This window comes from Amia ocellicauda, unplaced genomic scaffold, assembly GCF_036373705.1.
Source record: "Amia ocellicauda isolate fAmiCal2 unplaced genomic scaffold, fAmiCal2.hap1 HAP1_SCAFFOLD_127, whole genome shotgun sequence".
Lineage (NCBI taxonomy): Eukaryota > Metazoa > Chordata > Actinopteri > Amiiformes > Amiidae > Amia > Amia ocellicauda.
This window is the reverse complement of record NW_027102692.1, coordinates 130,111-151,590: the sequence shown is the minus strand read 5'-3', so window position 1 is coordinate 151,590 and position 21,480 is coordinate 130,111. Positions and strand designations below refer to the sequence as shown.

Sequence of the window (21,480 nt, the reverse complement as noted above, 5' to 3'; positions counted from 1 at the left end):
TATTCGCAGTAAATATAAATTCACAGCAAAGTAGGTTCAGTTCACAATATCCTATAACAAGCTCTATTCAACACAGTGGTTAAACGTTACAAAGGGCATTAGAATTGTTGAAAAACAATAGCACACGGATCAAACATGCTATCCCCGCCGTTTTATTCGATTTGATTAGACGTTTCGCGACCGAAACGTTTTGTGTGCGGACTGAACGCACACCTGAGCCGAGCACGATCACAATACATATCCACAGTTAATCTAAGCGGTATCGTATTGTAACCGTTTCGGTTTGTTATCAACCCTTCCGGATCCAAAACCAGGAGTCAGACACCCTTTTCGGTGGACACGCTGTTGACTTCTCACAAGCACCATCCGCCTTCACAGAGGCAGCGCTAGCAGTGGAAAGAACGAAGAACTGCAGGAGAAACGCCGGGGCTATTTAGAGCCCGATTATTCATCGCAGAGGGGGGAAACCAAAGTCAAATGAGACTTAGAGGAACAGGAGACATCCAACAACAGTACACAACGGTACAGTACACAATCAATACATAACAATGAACAGGCCCTTAATTCACTCTTTACAGTCCTTTCTCTTATCTCCCAGCAGCCCCTACGGAGATGGCCGCATATTAATCGAGAGGGGCGGTGCTGCCTCTCCATCTCCGTTACAGTATCAAAAAATTAAGCCTACCAAAAGGGCAAGAACAAACACATTGAATAATATTGATAAAATCGATTTCGTTCACCAGTCCAACTTAGAACAAGGACAAGCAGAGTTCAAGATGAAAAGGAATTCACCATCTGTCCCCTTAATCAATTGCCTTTCAGTACCACTGATAGCACTGCGACTCAGTGTAGGTGTGCGTTCAGTCCGGCAAACACAACATTTCAGTTATGAAACGCTTTCTACAGGTGATGTATGAATGTAACATTTTCACAAATTTGAATAAGTTTGATTTGATACAAGATTTATGAAGTTGACCCAAAAAAATGACATCATATTTTGGAGGGGATAAAAATCTCACGACACAATTGGGTAGTCCTCACGGCACACGGGTTGAAAACCACTGAGCCAAGCCACGGTGCTTCTTGGCTTTGCACGGCCACTGAGACTGCCAGGGAAAGGCGGTGAGGAGCTTCCCTTCGGTAGCTCAGTTGTTAGAGCGGAGGACTGTAGGTTTAAGGCAGCGGGCACCCTTAGGGCGCTGGTTCAATTCCGTCTCGAAAGAAGTCGTGCTTATGGTTTGGCGTCGGTTTTGGACGAGCTCCCAAATGTCAAGCCATTGGAATTGCATGAGGACAAGGAGAAAACCCCGGCAATTCGGATTTGTTGTCGAGAACTCGCATTGCCCAAACATCTCGTATTGCATGTGACCCTTTTCACCCTGAGCCCAGTTTTCTAAACCGGCCAGAAAGCGGTCTGGAACAATCATGAAGCCAACACATTGTGAAGCACTTCACTGAAGCCTGGGTAGCTCAGCCGGTAGAGCATCAGACTTTTAATCTGAGGGTCCAGGGTTCAAGTCCCTGTTCGGGCGCAGTGTTGAGACCTTGTTGACCGAGGGCCATGATGGTGAAAAGCCTGGACGGCCTTCCTCGGAAAAACAATGAGATACGCAGTTGAGTCTAGGTGAGGTGTCCTGTCCTCTTTGCTTCCTTCGACAAATATCCAGCCTGGCCAGTGTTGTCTTCCAGAGGCAAGTCAAGCCAGGAACTCTGAGAGATGTTTTTGCTGTTGACACGTGTCACTTTAGAACAGGACAACATGCATCTCTACTTGACTTGGCACAATCTGTGAGGGTTGGGCCAACACAACCTACTCAATGTGTCCACACATTTGCTGGCGTCTTGAAATACTTGGAATGACCTGTGGCCCCATACCATGCAGAAGTCCACAGCTATGCGTGTCAGCATGCACTGCTCCTCATCCCCAATGTGCCACTTGTAAGAACTGTGTAAAAAGCGACAGAGAACGTGATCAGCAAAGAAACACAATTCCCCTGAGAACGACAATCATCATGCCGATCGTAATCTCAGTGCATACCTGGATGCCCAACAAGCCAAGCCAGTGGTTCCCAAGCGTTTTAATGCCACGGCACACTTTGCTGAGACCAAAAACCTTTGCGGCGCACCAACATGGAAAAAAAAAAAGGATTTACTAGGTATTGTCTCACCTGAATGGCAACAGGCTGCTAAAACTATTATCACACGCACATTGCATGTTAACGTATGTCAGTAAGGGAGTAATTAAAAGGGCAAATGTGTGAAGTGCAAGGAGTGGCCTTTAGTGGTTAGGTAAAAAAGTAGACAGACAAACTAAATAATTACTTGATGCAAATCATTTATTTAGTGCAGACAGACCAAGACCAGACACAATAAACTATTCGCAGTAAATATAAATTCACAGCAAAGTAGGTTCAGTTCACAATATCCTATAACAAGCTCTATTCAACACAGTGGTTAAACGTTACAAAGGGCATTAGAATTGTTGAAAACAATAGCACACGGATCAAACATGCTATCCCCGCCGTTTTATTCGATTTGATTAGACGTTTCGCGACCGAAACGTTTTGTGTGCGGACTGAACGCACACCTGAGCTGAGCACGATCACAATACATATCCACAGTTAATCTAAGCGGTATCGTATTGTAACCGTTTCGGTTTGTTATCAACCCTTCCGGATCCAAAACCAGGAGTCAGACACCCTTTTCGGTGGACACGCTGTTGACTTCTCACAAGCACCTTCCGCCTTCACAGAGGCAGCGCTAGCAGTGGAAAGAACGAAGAACTGCAGGAGAAACGCCGGGGCTATTTAGAGCCCGATTATTCATCGCAGAGGGGGGAAACCAAAGTCAAATGAGACTTAGAGGAACAGGAGACATCCAACAACAGTACACAACGGTACAGTACACAATCAATACATAACAATGAACAGGCCCTTAATTCACTCTTTACAGTCCTTTCTCTTATCTCCCAGCAGCCCCTACGGAGATGGCCGCATATTAATCGAGAGGGGCGGTGCTGCCTCTCCATCTCCGTTACAGTATCAAAAAATTAAGCCTACCAAAAGGGCAAGAACAAACACATTGAATAATATTGATAAAATCGATTTCGTTCACCAGTCCAACTTAGAACAAGGACAAGCAGAGTTCAAGATGAAAAGGAATTCACCATCTGTCCCCTTAATCAATTGCCTTTCAGTACCACTGATAGCACTGCGACTCAGTGTAGGTGTGCGTTCAGTCCGGCAAACACAACATTTCAGTTATGAAACGCTTTCTACAGGTGATGTATGAATGTAACATTTTCACAAATTTGAATAAGTTTGATTTGATACAAGATTTATGAAGTTGACCCAAAAAAATGACATCATATTTTGGAGGGGATAAAAATCTCACGACACAATTGGGTAGTCCTCACGGCACACGGGTTGAAAACCACTGAGCCAAGCCACGGTGCTTCTTGGCTTTGCATGGCCACTGAGACTGCCAGGGAAAGGCGGTGAGGAGCTTCCCTTCGGTAGCTCAGTTGCTAGAGCGGAGGACTGTAGGTTTAAGGCAGCGGGCACCCTTAGGGCGCTGGTTCAATTCCGTCTCGAAGGAAGCCGTGCTTATGGTTTGGCGTCGGTTTTGGACGAGCTCCCAAATGTCAAGCCATTGGAATTGCATGAGGACAAGGAGAAAACCCCGGCAATTCGGATTTGTTGTCGAGAACTCGCATTGCCCAAACATCTCGTATTGCATGTGACCCTTTTCACCCTGAGCCCAGTTTTCTAAACCGGCCAGAAAGCGGTCTGGAACAATCATGAAGCCAACACATTGTGAAGCACATCACTGAAGCCCGGGTAGCTCAGCCGGTAGAGCATCAGACTTTTAATCTGAGGGTCCAGGGTTCAAGTCCCTGTTCGGGCTCAGTGTTGAGACCTTGTTGACCGAGGGCCATGATGGTGAAAAGCCTGGACGGCCTTCCTCGGGACAATGAGATACGCAGTTGCGTCAAGGCGAGGTGTCCTGTCCTCTTTGCTTCCTTCGGCAAATATCCAGCCTGGCAAGTGTTGTCTTCCAGAGGCAAGTCAAGCCAGGAACTCTGAGAGATATTTTTGCTGTTGACGACGTGTCACTTTAGAACAGGACAACATGCATCTCTACTTGACTTGGCACAATCTGTGAGGGTTGGGCCAACACAACCTACTCAATGTGTCCACATATTTGCTGGCGTCTTGAAATACTTGGAATGACCTGTGTCCCAATCCCATGCAGAAGTCCACAGCTATGCGTGTCAGTATGCACTGCTCCTCATCCCCAATGTGCCACTTGTAAGAACTGTGTAAAAAGCGACAGAGAACGTGATCAGCAAACAAACACAATTCCCCTGAGAACGACAGTCATCGTGCCGATCGTAATCTCAGTGCATACCTGGATGCCCAACAAGCCAAGCCAGTGGTTCCCAAGCGTTTTAATGCCACGGCACACTTTGCTGATTCCAAAAACCTTTGCGGCGCACCAACATGGAAAAAAAAAAGGATTTTCTAGGAATTGTCTCACCTGAATGGCAACAGGCTGCTAAAACTATTATCACATGCACATTGCATGTTAAAGTATGTCAGTAAGGGAGTAATTAAAAGGGCAAATGCGTGAAGTGCAAGGAGTGGCCTATAGTGGTTAGGTAAAAAAGTAGACAGACAAACTAAATAATTACTTGATGCAAATCATTTATTTAGTGCAGACAGACCAAGACCAGACAAAATAAACTATTCGCAGTAAATTTAAATTCACAGCAAAATAGGTTCAGTTCACAATATCCTATAACAAGCTCTATTCAACACACTGGTTAAACGTTACAAAGGGCATTACAATTGTTGAAAAACAATAGCACACGGATCAAACATGCTATCCCCGCCGTTTTGTGTGAGGACTGAACGCACACCTGAGCCGAGCACGATCACAATACATATCCACAGTTAATCTAAGCGGTATCGTATTGTAACCGTTTCGGTTTGTTATCAACCCTTCCGGATCCAAAACCAGGAGTCAGACACCCTTTTCGGTGGACACGCTGTTGACTTCTCACAAGCACCATCCGCCTTCACAGAGGCAGCGCTAGCAGTGGAAAGAACGAAGAACTGCAGGAGAAACGCCGGGGCTATTTGGAGCCCGATTATTCATCGCAGAGGGGGGAAACCAACGCCAAATGAGACTTAGAGGAACAGGAGACATCCAACAACAGTACACAACGGTACAGTACACAATCAATACATAACAATGAACAGGCCCTTAATTCACTCTTTACAGTCCTTTCTCTTATCTCCCAGCAGCCCCTACGGAGATAGCCGCATATTAATCGAGAGGGGCGGTGCTGCCTCTCCATCTCCGTTACAGTATCAAAAAATTAAGCCTACCAAAAGGGCAAGAACAAACACATTGAATAATATTGATAAAATCGATTTCGTTCACCAGTCCAACTTAGAACAAGGACAAGCAGAGTTCAAGATGAAAAGGAATTCACCATCTGTCCCCTTAATCAATTGCCTTTCAGTACCACTGATAGCACTGCGACTCAGTGTAGGTGTGCGTTCAGTCCGGCAAACACAACATTTCAGTTATGAAACGCTTTCTACAGGTGATGTATGAATGTAACATTTTCACAAATTTGAATAAGTTTGATTTGATACAAGATTTATGAAGTTGACCCAAAAAAATGACATCATATTTTGGAGGGGATAAAAATCTCACGACACAATTGGGTAGTCCTCACGGCACACGGGTTGAAAACCACTGAGCCAAGCCACGGTGCTTCTTGGCTTTGCACGGCCACTGAGGCTGCCAGGGAAAGGCGGTGAGGAGCTTCCCTTCGGTAGCTCAGTTGTTAGAGCGGAGGACTGTAGGTTTAAGGCAGCGGGCACCCTTATGGCGCTGGTTCAATTCCGTCTCGAAGGAAGTCGTGCTTATGGTTTGGCGTCGGTTTTGGACGAGCTCCCAAATGTCAAGCCATTGGAATTGCATGAGGACAAGGAGAAAACCCCGGCAATTCGGATTTGTTGTCGAGAACTCGCATTGCCCAAACATCTCGTATTGCATGTGACCCTTTTCACCCTGAGCCCAGTTTTCTAAACCGGCCAGAAAGCGGTCTGGATCAATCATGAAGCCAACACATTGTGAAGCACTTCACTGAAGCCCGGGTAGCTCAGCCGGTAGAGCATCAGACTTTTAATCTGAGGGTCCAGGGTTCAAGTCCCTGTTTGGGCGCAGTGTTGAGACCTTGTTGACCGAGGGCCATGATGGTGAAAAGCCTGGACGGCCTTCCTTGGAACAATGAGATACGCAGTTGAGTCTAGGCGAGGTGTCCTGTCCTCTTTGCTTCCTTCGGCAAATATCCAGCCTGGCCAGTGTTGTCTTCCAGAGGCAAGTCAAGCCAGGAACTCTGAGAGATGTTTTTGCTGTTGACGACGTGTCACTTTAGAACAGGACAACATGCATCTCTACTTGACTTGGCACAATCTGTGAGGGTTGGGCCAACACAACCTACTCAATGTGTCCACACATTTGCTGGCGTCTTGAAATACTTGGAATGACCTGTGGCCCCATACCATGCAGAAGTCCACAGCTATGCACTGCTCCTCATCCCCAATGTGCCACTTGTAAGAACTGTGTAAAAAGCGACAGAGAACGTGATCAGCAAAGAAACACAATTCCCCTGAGAACGACAATCATCATGCCGATCGTAATCTCAGTGCATACCTGGATGCCCAACAAGCCAAGCCAGTGGTTCACAAGCGTTTTATTGCCACGGCACACTTTGCTGAGACCAAAAACCTTTGCGGTGCACCAACATGGAAAAAAAAAAAGGATTTACTAGGTATTGTCTCACCTGAATGGCAACAGGCTGCTAAAACTATTATCACACGCACATTGCATGTTAACGTATGTCAGTAAGGGAGTAATTAAAAGGGCAAATGTGTGAAGTGCAAGGAGTGGCCTTTAGTGGTTAGGTAAAAAAGTAGACAGACAAACTAAATAATTACTTGATGCAAATCATTTATTTAGTGCAGACAGACCAAGACCAGACACAATAAACTATTCGCAGTAAATATAAATTCACAGCAAAGTAGGTTCAGTTCACAATATCCTATAACAAGCTCTATTCAACACAGTGGTTAAACGTTACAAAGGGCATTAGAATTGTTGAAAAACAATAGCACACGGATCAAACATGCTATCCCCGCCGTTTTATTCGATTTGATTAGACGTTTCGCGACCGAAACGTTTTGTGTGCGGACTGAACGCATACCTGAGCCGAGCACGATCACAATACATATCCACAGTTAATCTAAGCGGTATCGTATTGTAACCGTTTCGGTTTGTTATCAACCCTTCCGGATCCAAAACCAGGAGTCAGACACCCTTTTCGGTGGACACGCTGTTGACTTCTCACAAGCACCATCCGCCTTCACAGAGGCAGCGCTAGCAGTGGAAAGAACGAAGAACTGCAGGAGAAACGCCGGGGCTATTTAGAGCCCGATTATTCATCGCAGAGGGGGGAAACCAAAGTCAAATGAGACTTAGAGGAACAGGAGACATCCAACAACAGTACACAACGGTACAGTACACAATCAATACATAACAATGAACAGGCCCTTAATTCACTCTTTACAGTCCTTTCTCTTATCTCCCAGCAGCCCCTACGGAGATGGCCGCATATTAATCGAGAGGGGCGGTGCTGCCTCTCCATCTCCGTTACAGTATCAAAAAATTAAGCCTACCAAAAGGGCAAGAACAAACACATTGAATAATATTGATAAAATCGATTTCGTTCACCAGTCCAACTTAGAACAAGGACAAGCAGAGTTCAAGATGAAAAGGAATTCACCATCTGTCCCCTTAATCAATTGCCTTTCAGTACCACTGATAGCACTGCGACTCAGTGTAGGTGTGCGTTCAGTCCGGCAAACACAACATTTCAGTTATGAAACGCTTTCTACAGGTGATGTATGAATGTAACATTTTCACAAATTTGAATAAGTTTGATTTGATACAAGATTTATGAAGTTGACCCAAAAAAATGACATCATATTTTGGAGGGGATAAAAATCTCACGACACAATTGGGTAGTCCTCACGGCACACGGGTTGAAAACCACTGAGCCAAGCCACGGTGCTTCTTGGCTTTGCACGGCCACTGAGACTGCCAGGGAAAGGCGGTGAGGAGCTTCCCTTCGGTAGCTCAGTTGTTAGAGCGGAGGACTGTAGGTTTAAGGCAGCGGGCACCCTTAGGGCGCTGGTTCAATTCCGTCTCGAAGGAAGTCGTGCTTATGGTTTGGCGTCGGTTTTGGACGAGCTCCCAAATGTCAAGCCATTGGAATTGCATGAGGACAAGGAGAAAACCCCGGCAATTCGGATTTGTTGTCGAGAACTCGCATTGCCCAAACATCTCGTATTGCATGTGACCCTTTTCACCCTGAGCCCAGTTTTATAAACCGGCCAGAGGCAAGTCAAGCCAGGAACTCTGAGAGATGTTTTTGCTGTTGACGACGTGTCACTTTAGAACAGGACAACATGCATCTCTACTTGACTTGGCACAATCTGTGAGGGTTGGGCCAACACAACCTACTCAATGTGTCCACACATTTGCTGGCGTCTTGAAATACTTGGAATGACCTGTGGCCCCATACCATGCAGAAGTCCACAGCTATGCGTGTCAGCATGCACTGCTCCTCATCCCCAATGTGCCACTTGTAAGAACTGTGTAAAAAGCGACAGAGAACGTGATCAGCAAAGAAACACAATTCCCCTGAGAACGACAATCATCATGCCGATCGTAATCTCAGTGCATACCTGGATGCCCAACAAGCCAAGCCAGTGGTTCCCAAGCGTTTTAATGCCACGGCACACTTTGCTGAGACCAAAAACCTTTGCGGCGCACCAACATGGAAAAAAAAAAAGGATTTACTAGGTATTGTCTCACCTGAATGGCAACAGGCTGCTAAAACTATTATCACACGCACATTGCATGTTAACGTATGTCAGTAAGGGAGTAATTAAAAGGGCAAATGTGTGAAGTGCAAGGAGTGGCCTTTAGTGGTTAGGTAAAAAAGTAGACAGACAAACTAAATAATTACTTGATGCAAATCATTTATTTAGTGCAGACAGACCAAGACCAGACACAATAAACTATTCGCAGTAAATATAAATTCACAGCAAAGTAGGTTCAGTTCACAATATCCTATAACAAGCTCTATTCAACACAGTGGTTAAACGTTACAAAGGGCATTAGAATTGTTGAAAAACAATAGCACACGGATCAAACATGCTATCCCCGCCGTTTTATTCGATTTGATTAGACGTTTCGCGACCGAAACGTTTTGTGTGCGGACTGAACGCACACCTGAGCCGAGCACGATCACAATACATATCCACAGTTAATCTAAGCGGTATCATAATGTAACCGTTTCGGTTCGTTATCAACCCTTCCGGATCCAAAACCAGGAGTCAGACACCCTTTTCGGTGGACACGCTGTTGACTTCTCACAAGCACCATCCGCCTTCACAGAGGCAGCGCTAGCAGTGGAAAGAACGAAGAACTGCAGGAGAAACGCCGGGGCTATTTAGAGCCCGATTATTCATCGCAGAGGGGGGAAACCAAAGTCAAATGAGACTTAGAGGAACAGGAGACATCCAACAACAGTACACAACGGTACAGTACACAATCAATACATAACAATGAACAGGCCCTTAATTCACTCTTTACAGTCCTTTCTCTTATCTCCCAGCAGCCCCTACGGAGATGGCCGCATATTAATGGAGAGGGGCGGTGCTGCCTCTCCATCTCCGTTACAGTATCAAAAAATTAAGCCTACCAAAAGGGCAAGAACAAACACATTGAATAATATTGATAAAATCGATTTCGTTCACCAGTCCAACTTAGAACAAGGACAAGCAGAGTTCAAGATGAAAAGGAATTCACCATCTGTCCCCTTAATCAATTGCCTTTCAATAGCACTGCGACTCAGTGTAGGTGTGCGTTCAGTCCGGCAAACACAACATTTCAGTTATGAAACGCTGTCTACAGGTGATGTATGAATGTAACATTTTCACAAATTTGAATAAGTTTGATTTGATACAAGATGTATGAAGTTGACCCAAAAAAATGACATCATATTTTGGAGGGGATAAAAATCTCACGACACAATTGGGTAGTCCTCACGGCACACGGGTTGAAAACCACTGAGCCAAGCCACGGTGCTTCTTGGCTTTGCACGGCCACTGAGACTGCCAGGGAAAGGCGGTGAGGAGCTTCCCTTCGGTAGCTCAGTTGTTAGAGCGGAGGACTGTAGGTTTAAGGCAGCGGGCACCCTTAGGGCGCTGGTTCAATTCCGTCTCGAAGGAAGCCGTGCTTATGGTTTGGCGTCGGTTTTGGACGAGCTCCCAAATGTCAAGCCATTGGAATTGCATGAGGACAAGGAGAAAACCCCTGCAATTCGGATTTGTTGTCGAGAACTCGCATTGCCCAAACATCTCGTATTGCATGTGACCCTTTTCACCCTGAGCCCAGTTTTCTAAACCGGCCAGAAAGCGGTCTGGAACAATCATGAAGCCAACACATTGTGAAGCACTTCACTGAAGCCCGGGTAGCTCAGACGGTAGAGCATCAGACTTTTAATCTGAGGGTCCAGGGTTCAAGTCCCTGTTCGGGCGCAGTGTTGAGACCTTGTTGACCGAGGGCCATGATGGTGAAAAGCCTGGACGGCCTTCCTCGGAAAAACAATGAGATACGCAGTTGAGTCTAGGCGAGGTGTCCTGTCCTCTTTGCTTCCTTCGGCAAATATCCAGCCTGGCCAGTGTTGTCTTCCAGAGGCAAGTCAAGCCAGGAACTCTGAGAGATGTTTTTGCTGTTGACGACGTGTCACTTTAGAACAGGACAACATGCATCTCTACTTGACTTGGCACAATCTGTGAGGGTTGGGCCAACACAACCTACTCAATGTGTCCACACATTTGCTGGCGTCTTGAAATACTTGGAATCACCTGTGGCCCCATACCATGCAGAAGTCCACAGCTATGCGTGTCAGCATGCACTGCTCCTCATCCCCAATGTGCCACTTGTAAGAACTGTGTAAAAAGCGACAGAGAACGTGATCAGCAAAGAAACACAATTCCCCTGAGAACGACAATCATCATGCCGATCGTAATCTCAGTGCATACCTGGATGCCCAACAAGCCAAGCCAGTGGTTCCCAAGCGTTTTAATGCCACGGCACACTTTGCTGAGACCAAAAACCTTTGCGGCGCACCAACATGGAAAAAAAAAAAGGATTTACTAGGTATTGTCTCACCTGAATGGCAACAGGCTGCTAAAACTATTATCACACGCACATTGCATGTTAACGTATGTCAGTAAGGGAGTAATTAAAAGGGCAAATGTGTGAAGTGCAAGGAGTGGCCTTTAGTGGTTAGGTAAAAAAGTAGACAGACAAACTAAATAATTACTTGATGCAAATCATTTATTTAGTGCAGACAGACCAAGACCAGACACAATAAACTATTCGCAGTAAATATAAATTCACAGCAAAGTAGGTTCAGTTCACAATATCCTATAACAAGCTCTATTCAACACAGTGGTTAAACGTTACAAAGGGCATTAGAATTGTTGAAAAACAATAGCACACGGATCAAACATGCTATCCCCGCCGTTTTATTCGATTTGATTAGACGTTTCGCGACCGAAACGTTTTGTGTGCGGACTGAACGCACACCTGAGCCGAGCACGATCACAATACATATCCACAGTTAATCTAAGCGGTATCGTATTGTAACCGTTTCGGTTTGTTATCAACCCTTCCGGATCCAAAACCAGGAGTCAGACACCCTTTTCGGTGGACACGCTGTTGACTTCTCACAAGCACCATCCGCCTTCACAGAGGCAGCGCTAGCAGTGGAAAGAACGAAGAACTGCAGGAGAAACGCCGGGGCTATTTAGAGCCCGATTATTCATCGCAGAGGGGGGAAACCAAAGTCAAATGAGACTTAGAGGAACAGGAGACATCCAACAACAGTACACAACGGTACAGTACACAATCAATACATAACAATGAACAGGCCCTTAATTCACTCTTTACAGTCCTTTCTCTTATCTCCCAGCAGCCCCTACGGAGATGGCCGCATATTAATCGAGAGGGGCGGTGCTGCCTCTCCATCTCCGTTACAGTATCAAAAAATTAAGCCTACCAAAAGGGCAAGAACAAACACATTGAATAATATTGATAAAATCGATTTCGTTCACCAGTCCAACTTAGAACAAGGACAAGCAGAGTTCAAGATGAAAAGGAATTCACCATCTGTCCCCTTAATCAATTGCCTTTCAGTACCACTGATAGCACTGCGACTCAGTGTAGGTGTGCGTTCAGTCCGGCAAACACAACATTTCAGTTATGAAACGCTTTCTAAAGGTGATGTATGAATGTAACATTTTCACAAATTTGAATAAGTTTGATTTGATACAAGATTTATGAAGTTGACCCAAAAAAATGACATCATATTTTGGAGGGGATAAAAATCTCACGACACAATTGGGTAGTCCTCACGGCACACGGGTTGAAAACCACTGAGCCAAGCCACGGTGCTTCTTGGCTTTGCACGGCCACTGAGACTGCCAGGGAAAGGCGGTGAGGAGCTTCCCTTCGGTAGCTCAGTTGTTAGAGCGGAGGACTGTAGGTTTAAGGCAGCGGGCACCCTTAGGGCGCTGGTTCAATTCCGTCTCGAAGGAAGTCGTGCTTATGGTTTGGCGTCGGTTTTGGACGAGCTCCCAAATGTCAAGCCATTGGAATTGCATGAGGACAAGGAGAAAACCCCGGCAATTCGGATTTGTTGTCGAGAACTCGCATTGCCCAAACATCTCGTATTGCATGTGACCCTTTTCACCCTGAGCCCAGTTTTATAAACCGGCCAGAGGCAAGTCAAGCCAGGAACTCTGAGAGATGTTTTTGCTGTTGACGACGTGTCACTTTAGAACAGGACAACATGCATCTCTACTTGACTTGGCACAATCTGTGAGGGTTGGGCCAACACAACCTACTCAATGTGTCCACACATTTGCTGGCGTCTTGAAATACTTGGAATGACCTGTGGCCCCATACCATGCAGAAGTCCACAGCTATGCGTGTCAGCATGCACTGCTCCTCATCCCCAATGTGCCACTTGTAAGAACTGTGTAAAAAGCGACAGAGAACGTGATCAGCAAAGAAACACAATTCCCCTGAGAACGACAATCATCATGCCGATCGTAATCTCAGTGCATACCTGGATGCCCAACAAGCCAAGCCAGTGGTTCCCAAGCGTTTTAATGCCACGGCACACTTTGCTGAGACCAAAAACCTTTGCGGCGCACCAACATGGAAAAAAAAAAAGGATTTACTAGGTATTGTCTCACCTGAATGGCAACAGGCTGCTAAAACTATTATCACACGCACATTGCATGTTAACGTATGTCAGTAAGGGAGTAATTAAAAGGGCAAATGTGTGAAGTGCAAGGAGTGGCCTTTAGTGGTTAGGTAAAAAAGTAGACAGACAAACTAAATAATTACTTGATGCAAATCATTTATTTAGTGCAGACAGACCAAGACCAGACACAATAAACTATTCGCAGTAAATATAAATTCACAGCAAAGTAGGTTCAGTTCACAATATCCTATAACAAGCTCTATTCAACACAGTGGTTAAACGTTACAAAGGGCATTAGAATTGTTGAAAAACAATAGCACACGGATCAAACATGCTATCCCCGCCGTTTTATTCGATTTGATTAGACGTTTCGCGACCGAAACGTTTTGTGTGCGGACTGAACGCACACCTGAGCCGAGCACGATCACAATACATATCCACAGTTAATCTAAGCGGTATCGTAATGTAACCGTTTCGGTTCGTTATCAACCCTTCCGGATCCAAAACCAGGAGTCAGACACCCTTTTCGGTGGACACGCTGTTGACTTCTCACAAGCACCATCCGCCTTCACAGAGGCAGCGCTAGCAGTGGAAAGAACGAAGAACTGCAGGAGAAACGCCGGGGCTATTTAGAGCCCGATTATTCATCGCAGAGGGGGGAAACCAAAGTCAAATGAGACTTAGAGGAACAGGAGACATCCAACAACAGTACACAACGGTACAGTACACAATCAATACATAACAATGAACAGGCCCTTAATTCACTCTTTACAGTCCTTTCTCTTATCTCCCAGCAGCCCCTACGGAGATGGCCGCATATTAATCGAGAGGGGCGGTGCTGCCTCTCCATCTCCGTTACAGTATCAAAAAATTAAGCCTACCAAAAGGGCAAGAACAAACACATTGAATAATATTGATAAAATCGATTTCGTTCACCAGTCCAACTTAGAACAAGGACAAGCAGAGTTCAAGATGAAAAGGAATTCACCATCTGTCCCCTTAATCAATTGCCTTTCAGTACCACTGATAGCACTGCGACTCAGTGTAGGTGTGCGTTCAGTCCGGCAAACACAACATTTCAGTTATGAAACGCTGTCTACAGGTGATGTATGAATGTAACATTTTCACAAATTTGAATAAGTTTGATTTGATACAAGATGTATGAAGTTGACCCAAAAAAATGACATCATATTTTGGAGGGGATAAAAATCTCACGACACAATTGGGTAGTCCTCACGGCACACGGGTTGAAAACCACTGAGCCAAGCCACGGTGCTTCTTGGCTTTGCACGGCCACTGAGACTGCCAGGGAAAGGCGGTGAGGAGCTTCCCTTCGGTAGCTCAGTTGTTAGAGCGGAGGACTGTAGGTTTAAGGCAGCGGGCACCCTTAGGGCGCTGGTTCAATTCCGTCTCGAAGGAAGCCGTGCTTATGGTTTGGCGTCGGTTTTGGACGAGCTCCCAAATGTCAAGCCATTGGAATTGCATGAGGACAAGGAGAAAACCCCTGCAATTCGGATTTGTTGTCGAGAACTCGCATTGCCCAAACATCTCGTATTGCATGTGACCCTTTTCACCCTGAGCCCAGTTTTCTAAACCGGCCAGAAAGCGGTCTGGAACAATCATGAAGCCAACACATTGTGAAGCACTTCACTGAAGCCCGGGTAGCTCAGACGGTAGAGCATCAGACTTTTAATCTGAGGGTCCAGGGTTCAAGTCCCTGTTCGGGCGCAGTGTTGAGACCTTGTTGACCGAGGGCCATGATGGTGAAAAGCCTGGACGGCCTTCCTCGGAAAAACAATGAGATACGCAGTTGAGTCTAGGCGAGGTGTCCTGTCCTCTTTGCTTCCTTCGGCAAATATCCAGCCTGGCCAGTGTTGTCTTCCAGAGGCAAGTCAAGCCAGGAACTCTGAGAGATGTTTTTGCTGTTGACGACGTGTCACTTTAGAACAGGACAACATGCATCTCTACTTGACTTGGCACAATCTGTGAGGGTTGGGCCAACACAACCTACTCAATGTGTCCACACATTTGCTGGCGTCTTGAAATACTTGGAATCACCTGTGGCCCCATACCATGCAGAAGTCCACAGCTATGCGTGTCAGCATGCACTGCTCCTCATCCCCAATGTGCCACTTGTAAGAACTGTGTAAAAAGCGACAGAGAACGTGATCAGCAAAGAAACACAATTCCCCTGAGAACGACAATCATCATGCCGATCGTAATCTCAGTGCATACCTGGATGCCCAACAAGCCAAGCCAGTGGTTCCCAAGCGTTTTAATGCCACGGCACACTTTGCTGAGACCAAAAACCTTTGCGGCGCACCAACATGGAAAAAAAAAAAGGATTTACTAGGTATTGTCTCACCTGAATGGCAACAGGCTGCTAAAACTATTATCACACGCACATTGCATGTTAACGTATGTCAGTAAGGGAGTAATTAAAAGGGCAAATGTGTGAAGTGCAAGGAGTGGCCTTTAGTGGTTAGGTAAAAAAGTAGACAGACAAACTAAATAATTACTTGATGCAAATCATTTATTTAGTGCAGACAGACCAAGACCAGACACAATAAACTATTCGCAGTAAATATAAATTCACAGCAAAGTAGGTTCAGTTCACAATATCCTATAACAAGCTCTATTCAACACAGTGGTTAAACGTTACAAAGGGCATTAGAATTGTTGAAAAACAATAGCACACGGATCAAACATGCTATCCCCGCCGTTTTATTCGATTTGATTAGACGTTTCGCGACCGAAACGTTTTGTGTGCGGACTGAACGCACACCTGAGCCGAGCACGATCACAATACATATCCACAGTTAATCTAAGCGGTATCGTATTGTAACCGTTTCGGTTTGTTATCAACCCTTCCGGATCCAAAACCAGGAGTCAGACACCCTTTTCGGTGGACACGCTGTTGACTTCTCACAAGCACCATCCGCCTTCACAGAGGCAGCGCTAGCAGTGGAAAGAACGAAGAACTGCAGGAGAAACGCCGGGGCTATTTAGAGCCCGATTATTCATCGCAGAGGGGGGAAACCAAAGTCAAATGAGACTTAGAGGAACAGGAGACATCCAACAACAGTACACAACGGTACAGTACACAATCAATACATAACAATGAACAGGCCCTTAATTCACTCTTTACAGTCCTTTCTCTTATCTCCCAGCAGCCCCTACGGAGATGGCCGCATATTAATCGAGAGGGGCGGTGCTGCCTCTCCATCTCCGTTACAGTATCAAAAAATTAAGCCTACCAAAAGGGCAAGAACAAACACATTGAATAATATTGATAAAATCGATTTCGTTCACCAGTCCAACTTAGAACAAGGACAAGCAGAGTTCAAGATGAAAAGGAATTCACCATCTGTCCCCTTAATCAATTGCCTTTCAGTACCACTGATAGCACTGCGACTCAGTGTAGGTGTGCGTTCAGTCCGGCAAACACAACATTTCAGTTATGAAACGCTGTCTACAGGTGATGTATGAATGTAACATTTTCACAAATTTGAATAAGTTTGATTTGATACAAGATGTATGAAGTTGACCCAAAAAAATGACATCATATTTTGGAGGGGATAAAAATCTCACGACACAATTGGGTAGTCCTCACGGCACACGGGTTGAAAACCACTGAGCCAAGCCACGGTGCTTCTTGGCTTTGCATGGCCACTGAGACTGCCAGGGAAAGGCGGTGAGGAGCTTCCCTTCGGTAGCTCAGTTGTTAGAGCGGAGGACTGTAGGTTTAAGGCAGCGGGCACCCTTAGGGCGCTGGTTCAATTCCGTCTCGAAGGAAGCCGTGCTTATGGTTTGGCGTCGGTTTTGGACGAGCTCCCAAATGTCAAGCCATTGGAATTGCATGAGGACAAGGAGAAAACCCCGGCAATTCGGATTTGTTGTCGAGAACTCGCATTGCCCAAACATCTCGTATTGCATGTGACCCTTTTCACCCTGAGCCCAGTTTTCTAAACCGGCCAGAAAGCGGTCTGGAACAATCATGAAGCCAACACATTGTGAAGCACTTCACTGAAGCCCGGGTAGCTCAGACGGTAGAGCATCAGACTTTTAATCTGAGGGTCCAGGGTTCAAGTCCCTGTTCGGGCGCAGTGTTGAGACCTTGTTGACCGAGGGCCATGATGGTGAAAAGCCTGGACGGCCTTCCTCGGAAAAACAATGAGATACGCAGTTGAGTCTAGGCGAGGTGTCCTGTCCTCTTTGCTTCCTTCGGCAAATATCCAGCCTGGCCAGTGTTGTCTTCCAGAGGCAAGTCAAGCCAGGAACTCTGAGAGATGTTTTTGCTGTTGACGACGTGTCACTTTAGAACAGGACAACATGCATCTCTACTTGACTTGGCACAATCTGTGAGGGTTGGGCCAACACAACCTACTCAATGTGTCCACACATTTGCTGGCGTCTTGAAATACTTGGAATCACCTGTGGCCCCATACCATGCAGAAGTCCACAGCTATGCGTGTCAGCATGCACTGCTCCTCATCCCCAATGTGCCACTTGTAAGAACTGTGTAAAAAGCGACAGAGAACGTGATCAGCAAAGAAACACAATTCCCCTGAGAACGACAATCATCATGCCGATCGTAATCTCAGTGCATACCTGGATGCCCAACAAGCCAAGCCAGTGGTTCCCAAGCGTTTTAATGCCACGGCACACTTTGCTGAGACCAAAAACCTTTGCGGCGCACCAACATGGAAAAAAAAAAAGGATTTACTAGGTATTGTCTCACCTGAATGGCAACAGGCTGCTAAAACTATTATCACACGCACATTGCATGTTAACGTATGTCAGTAAGGGAGTAATTAAAAGGGCAAATGTGTGAAGTGCAAGGAGTGGCCTTTAGTGGTTAGGTAAAAAAGTAGACAGACAAACTAAATAATTACTTGATGCAAATCATTTATTTAGTGCAGACAGACCAAGACCAGACACAATAAACTATTCGCAGTAAATATAAATTCACAGCAAAGTAGGTTCAGTTCACAATATCCTATAACAAGCTCTATTCAACACAGTGGTTAAACGTTACAAAGGGCATTAGAATTGTTGAAAAACAATAGCACACGGATCAAACATGCTATCCCCGCCGTTTTATTCGATTTGATTAGACGTTTCGCGACCGAAACGTTTTGTGTGCGGACTGAACGCACACCTGAGCCGAGCACGATCACAATACATATCCACAGTTAATCTAAGCGGTATCGTATTGTAACCGTTTCGGTTTGTTATCAACCCTTCCGGATCCAAAACCAGGAGTCAGACACTCTTTTCGGTGGACACGCTGTTGACTTCTCACAAGCACCATCCGCCTTCACAGAGGCAGCGCTAGCAGTGGAAAGAACGAAGAACTGCAGGAGAAACGCCGGGGCTATTTAGAGCCCGATTATTCATCGCAGAGGGGGGAAACCAAAGTCAAATGAGACTTAGAGGAACAGGAGACATCCAACAACAGTACACAACGGTACAGTACACAATCAATACATAACAATGAACAGGCCCTTAATTCACTCTTTACAGTCCTTTCTCTTATCTCCCAGCAGCCCCTACGGAGATGGCCGCATATTAATCGAGAGGGGCGGTGCTGCCTCTCCATCTCCGTTACAGTATCAAAAAATTAAGCCTACCAAAAGGGCAAGAACAAACACATTGAATAATATTGATAAAATCGATTTCGTTCACCAGTCCAACTTAGAACAAGGACAAGCAGAGTTCAAGATGAAAAGGAATTCACCATCTGTCCCCTTAATCAATTGCCTTTCAGTACCACTGATAGCACTGCGACTCAGTGTAGGTGTGCGTTCAGTCCGGCAAACACAACATTTCAGTTATGAAACGCTGTCTACAGGTGATGTATGAATGTAACATTTTCACAAATTTGAATAAGTTTGATTTGATACAAGATGTATGAAGTTGACCCAAAAAAATGACATCATATTTTGGAGGGGATAAAAATCTCACGACACAATTGGGTAGTCCTCACGGCACACGGGTTGAAAACCACTGAGCCAAGCCACGGTGCTTCTTGGCTTTGCACGGCCACTGAGACTGCCAGGGAAAGGCGGTGAGGAGCTTCCCTTCGGTAGCTCAGTTGTTAGAGCGGAGGACTGTAGGTTTAAGGCAGCGGGCACCCTTAGGGCGCTGGTTCAATTCCGTCTCGAAGGAAGCCGTGCTTATGGTTTGGCGTCGGTTTTGGACGAGCTCCCAAATGTCAAGCCATTGGAATTGCATGAGGACAAGGAGAAAACCCCGGCAATTCGGATTTGTTGTCGAGAACTCGCATTGCCCAAACATCTCGTATTGCATGTGACCCTTTTCACCCTGAGCCCAGTTTTCTAAACCGGCCAGAAAGCGGTCTGGAACAATCATGAAGCCAACACATTGTGAAGCACTTCACTGAAGCCCGGGTAGCTCAGCCGGTAGAGCATCAGACTTTTAATCTGAGGGTCCAGGGTTCAAGACCCTGTTCGGGCGCAGTGTTGAGACCTTGTTGACCGAGGGCCATGATGGTGAAAAGCCTGGACGGCCTTCCTCGGAACAATGAGATACGCAGTTGAGTCTAGGCGAGGTGTCCTGTCCTCTTTGCTTCCTTCGGCAAATATCCAGCCTGGCCAGTGTTGTCTTCCAGAGGCAAGTCAAGCCAGGAACTCTGAGAGATGTTTTTGCTGTTGACGACGTGTCACTTTAGAACAGGACAACATGCATCTCTACTTGACTTGGCACAATCTGTGAGGGTTGGGCCAACACAACCTACTCAATGTGTCCACACATTTGCTGGCGTCTTGAAATACTTGGAATCACCTGTGGCCCCATACCATGCAGAAGTCCACAGCTATGCGTGTCAGCATGCACTGCTCCTCATCCCCAATGTGCCACTTGTAAGAACTGTGTAAAAAGCGACAGAGAACGTGATCAGCAAAGAAACACAATTCCCCTGAGAACGACAATCATCATGCCGATCGTAATCTCAGTGCATACCTGGATGCCCAACAAGCCAAGCCAGTGGTTCCCAAGCGTTTTAATGCCACGGCACACTTTGCTGAGACCAAAAACCTTTGCGGCGCACCAACATGGAAAAAAAAAAAGGATTTACTAGGTATTGTCTCACCTGAATGGCAACAGGCTGCTAAAACTATTATCACACGCACATTGCATGTTAACGTATGTCAGTAAGGGAGTAATTAAAAGGGCAAATGTGTGAAGTGCAAGGAGTGGCCTTTAGTGGTTAGGTAAAAAAGTAGACAGACAAACTAAATAATTACTTGATGCAAATCATTTATTTAGTGCAGACAGACCAAGACCAGACACAATAAACTATTCGCAGTAAATATAAATTCACAGCAAAGTAGGTTCAGTTCACAATATCCTATAACAAGCTCTATTCAACACAGTGGTTAAACGTTACAAAGGGCATTAGAATTGTTGAAAAACAATAGCACACGGATCAAACATGCTATCCCCGCCGTTTTATTCGATTTGATTAGACGTTTCGCGACCGAAACGTTTTGTGTGCGGACTGAACGCACACCTGAGCCGAGCACGATCACAATACATATCCACAGTTAATCTAAGCGGTATCGTATTGTAACCGTTTCGGTTTGTTATCAACCCTTCCGGATCCAAAACCAGGAGTCAGACACCCTTTTCGGTGGACACGCTGTTGACTTCTCACAAGCACCATCCGCCTTCACAGAGGCAGCGCTAGCAGTGGAAAGAACGAAGAACTGCAGGAGAAACGCCGGGGCTATTTAGAGCCCGATTATTCATCGCAGAGGGGGGAAACCAAAGTCAAATGAGACTTAGAGGAACAGGAGACATCCAACAACAGTACACAACGGTACAGTACACAATCAATACATAACAATGAACAGGCCCTTAATTCACTCTTTACAGTCCTTTCTCTTATCTCCCAGCAGCCCCTACGGAGATGGCCGCATATTAATCGAGAGGGGCGGTGCTGCCTCTCCATCTCCGTTACAGTATCAAAAAATTAAGCCTACCAAAAGGGCAAGAACAAACACATTGAATAATATTGATAAAATCGATTT

At 45.8% G+C, this 21,480-nt stretch overlaps 7 non-coding genes across 7 annotated transcripts; all 7 read left to right on the top strand.

Moving 5' to 3' along the window:
• Positions 1 to 1,459: 1,459 nt before the first annotated feature.
• On the top strand, positions 1,460 to 1,532 carry trnak-uuu (transfer RNA lysine (anticodon UUU)). The gene has a single exon. It is a non-coding gene; the product is annotated as a tRNA-Lys (tRNA).
• A 2,301-nt stretch (positions 1,533 to 3,833) lies between these two features.
• trnak-uuu (transfer RNA lysine (anticodon UUU)) lies at positions 3,834 to 3,906 on the top strand. The gene has a single exon. It is a non-coding gene; the product is annotated as a tRNA-Lys (tRNA).
• Positions 3,907 to 6,167: 2,261 nt separating this feature from the next.
• On the top strand, positions 6,168 to 6,240 carry trnak-uuu (transfer RNA lysine (anticodon UUU)). Its single transcript has one exon. It is a non-coding gene; the product is annotated as a tRNA-Lys (tRNA).
• Positions 6,241 to 10,612: 4,372 nt separating this feature from the next.
• On the top strand, positions 10,613 to 10,685 carry trnak-uuu (transfer RNA lysine (anticodon UUU)). The gene has a single exon. It is a non-coding gene; the product is annotated as a tRNA-Lys (tRNA).
• A 4,396-nt stretch (positions 10,686 to 15,081) lies between these two features.
• trnak-uuu (transfer RNA lysine (anticodon UUU)) lies at positions 15,082 to 15,154 on the top strand. Its single transcript has one exon. It is a non-coding gene; the product is annotated as a tRNA-Lys (tRNA).
• A 2,303-nt stretch (positions 15,155 to 17,457) lies between these two features.
• On the top strand, positions 17,458 to 17,530 carry trnak-uuu (transfer RNA lysine (anticodon UUU)). Its single transcript has one exon. It is a non-coding gene; the product is annotated as a tRNA-Lys (tRNA).
• Positions 17,531 to 19,833: 2,303 nt separating this feature from the next.
• Positions 19,834 to 19,906, top strand: trnak-uuu (transfer RNA lysine (anticodon UUU)). The gene has a single exon. It is a non-coding gene; the product is annotated as a tRNA-Lys (tRNA).
• Positions 19,907 to 21,480: the final 1,574 nt, after the last annotated feature.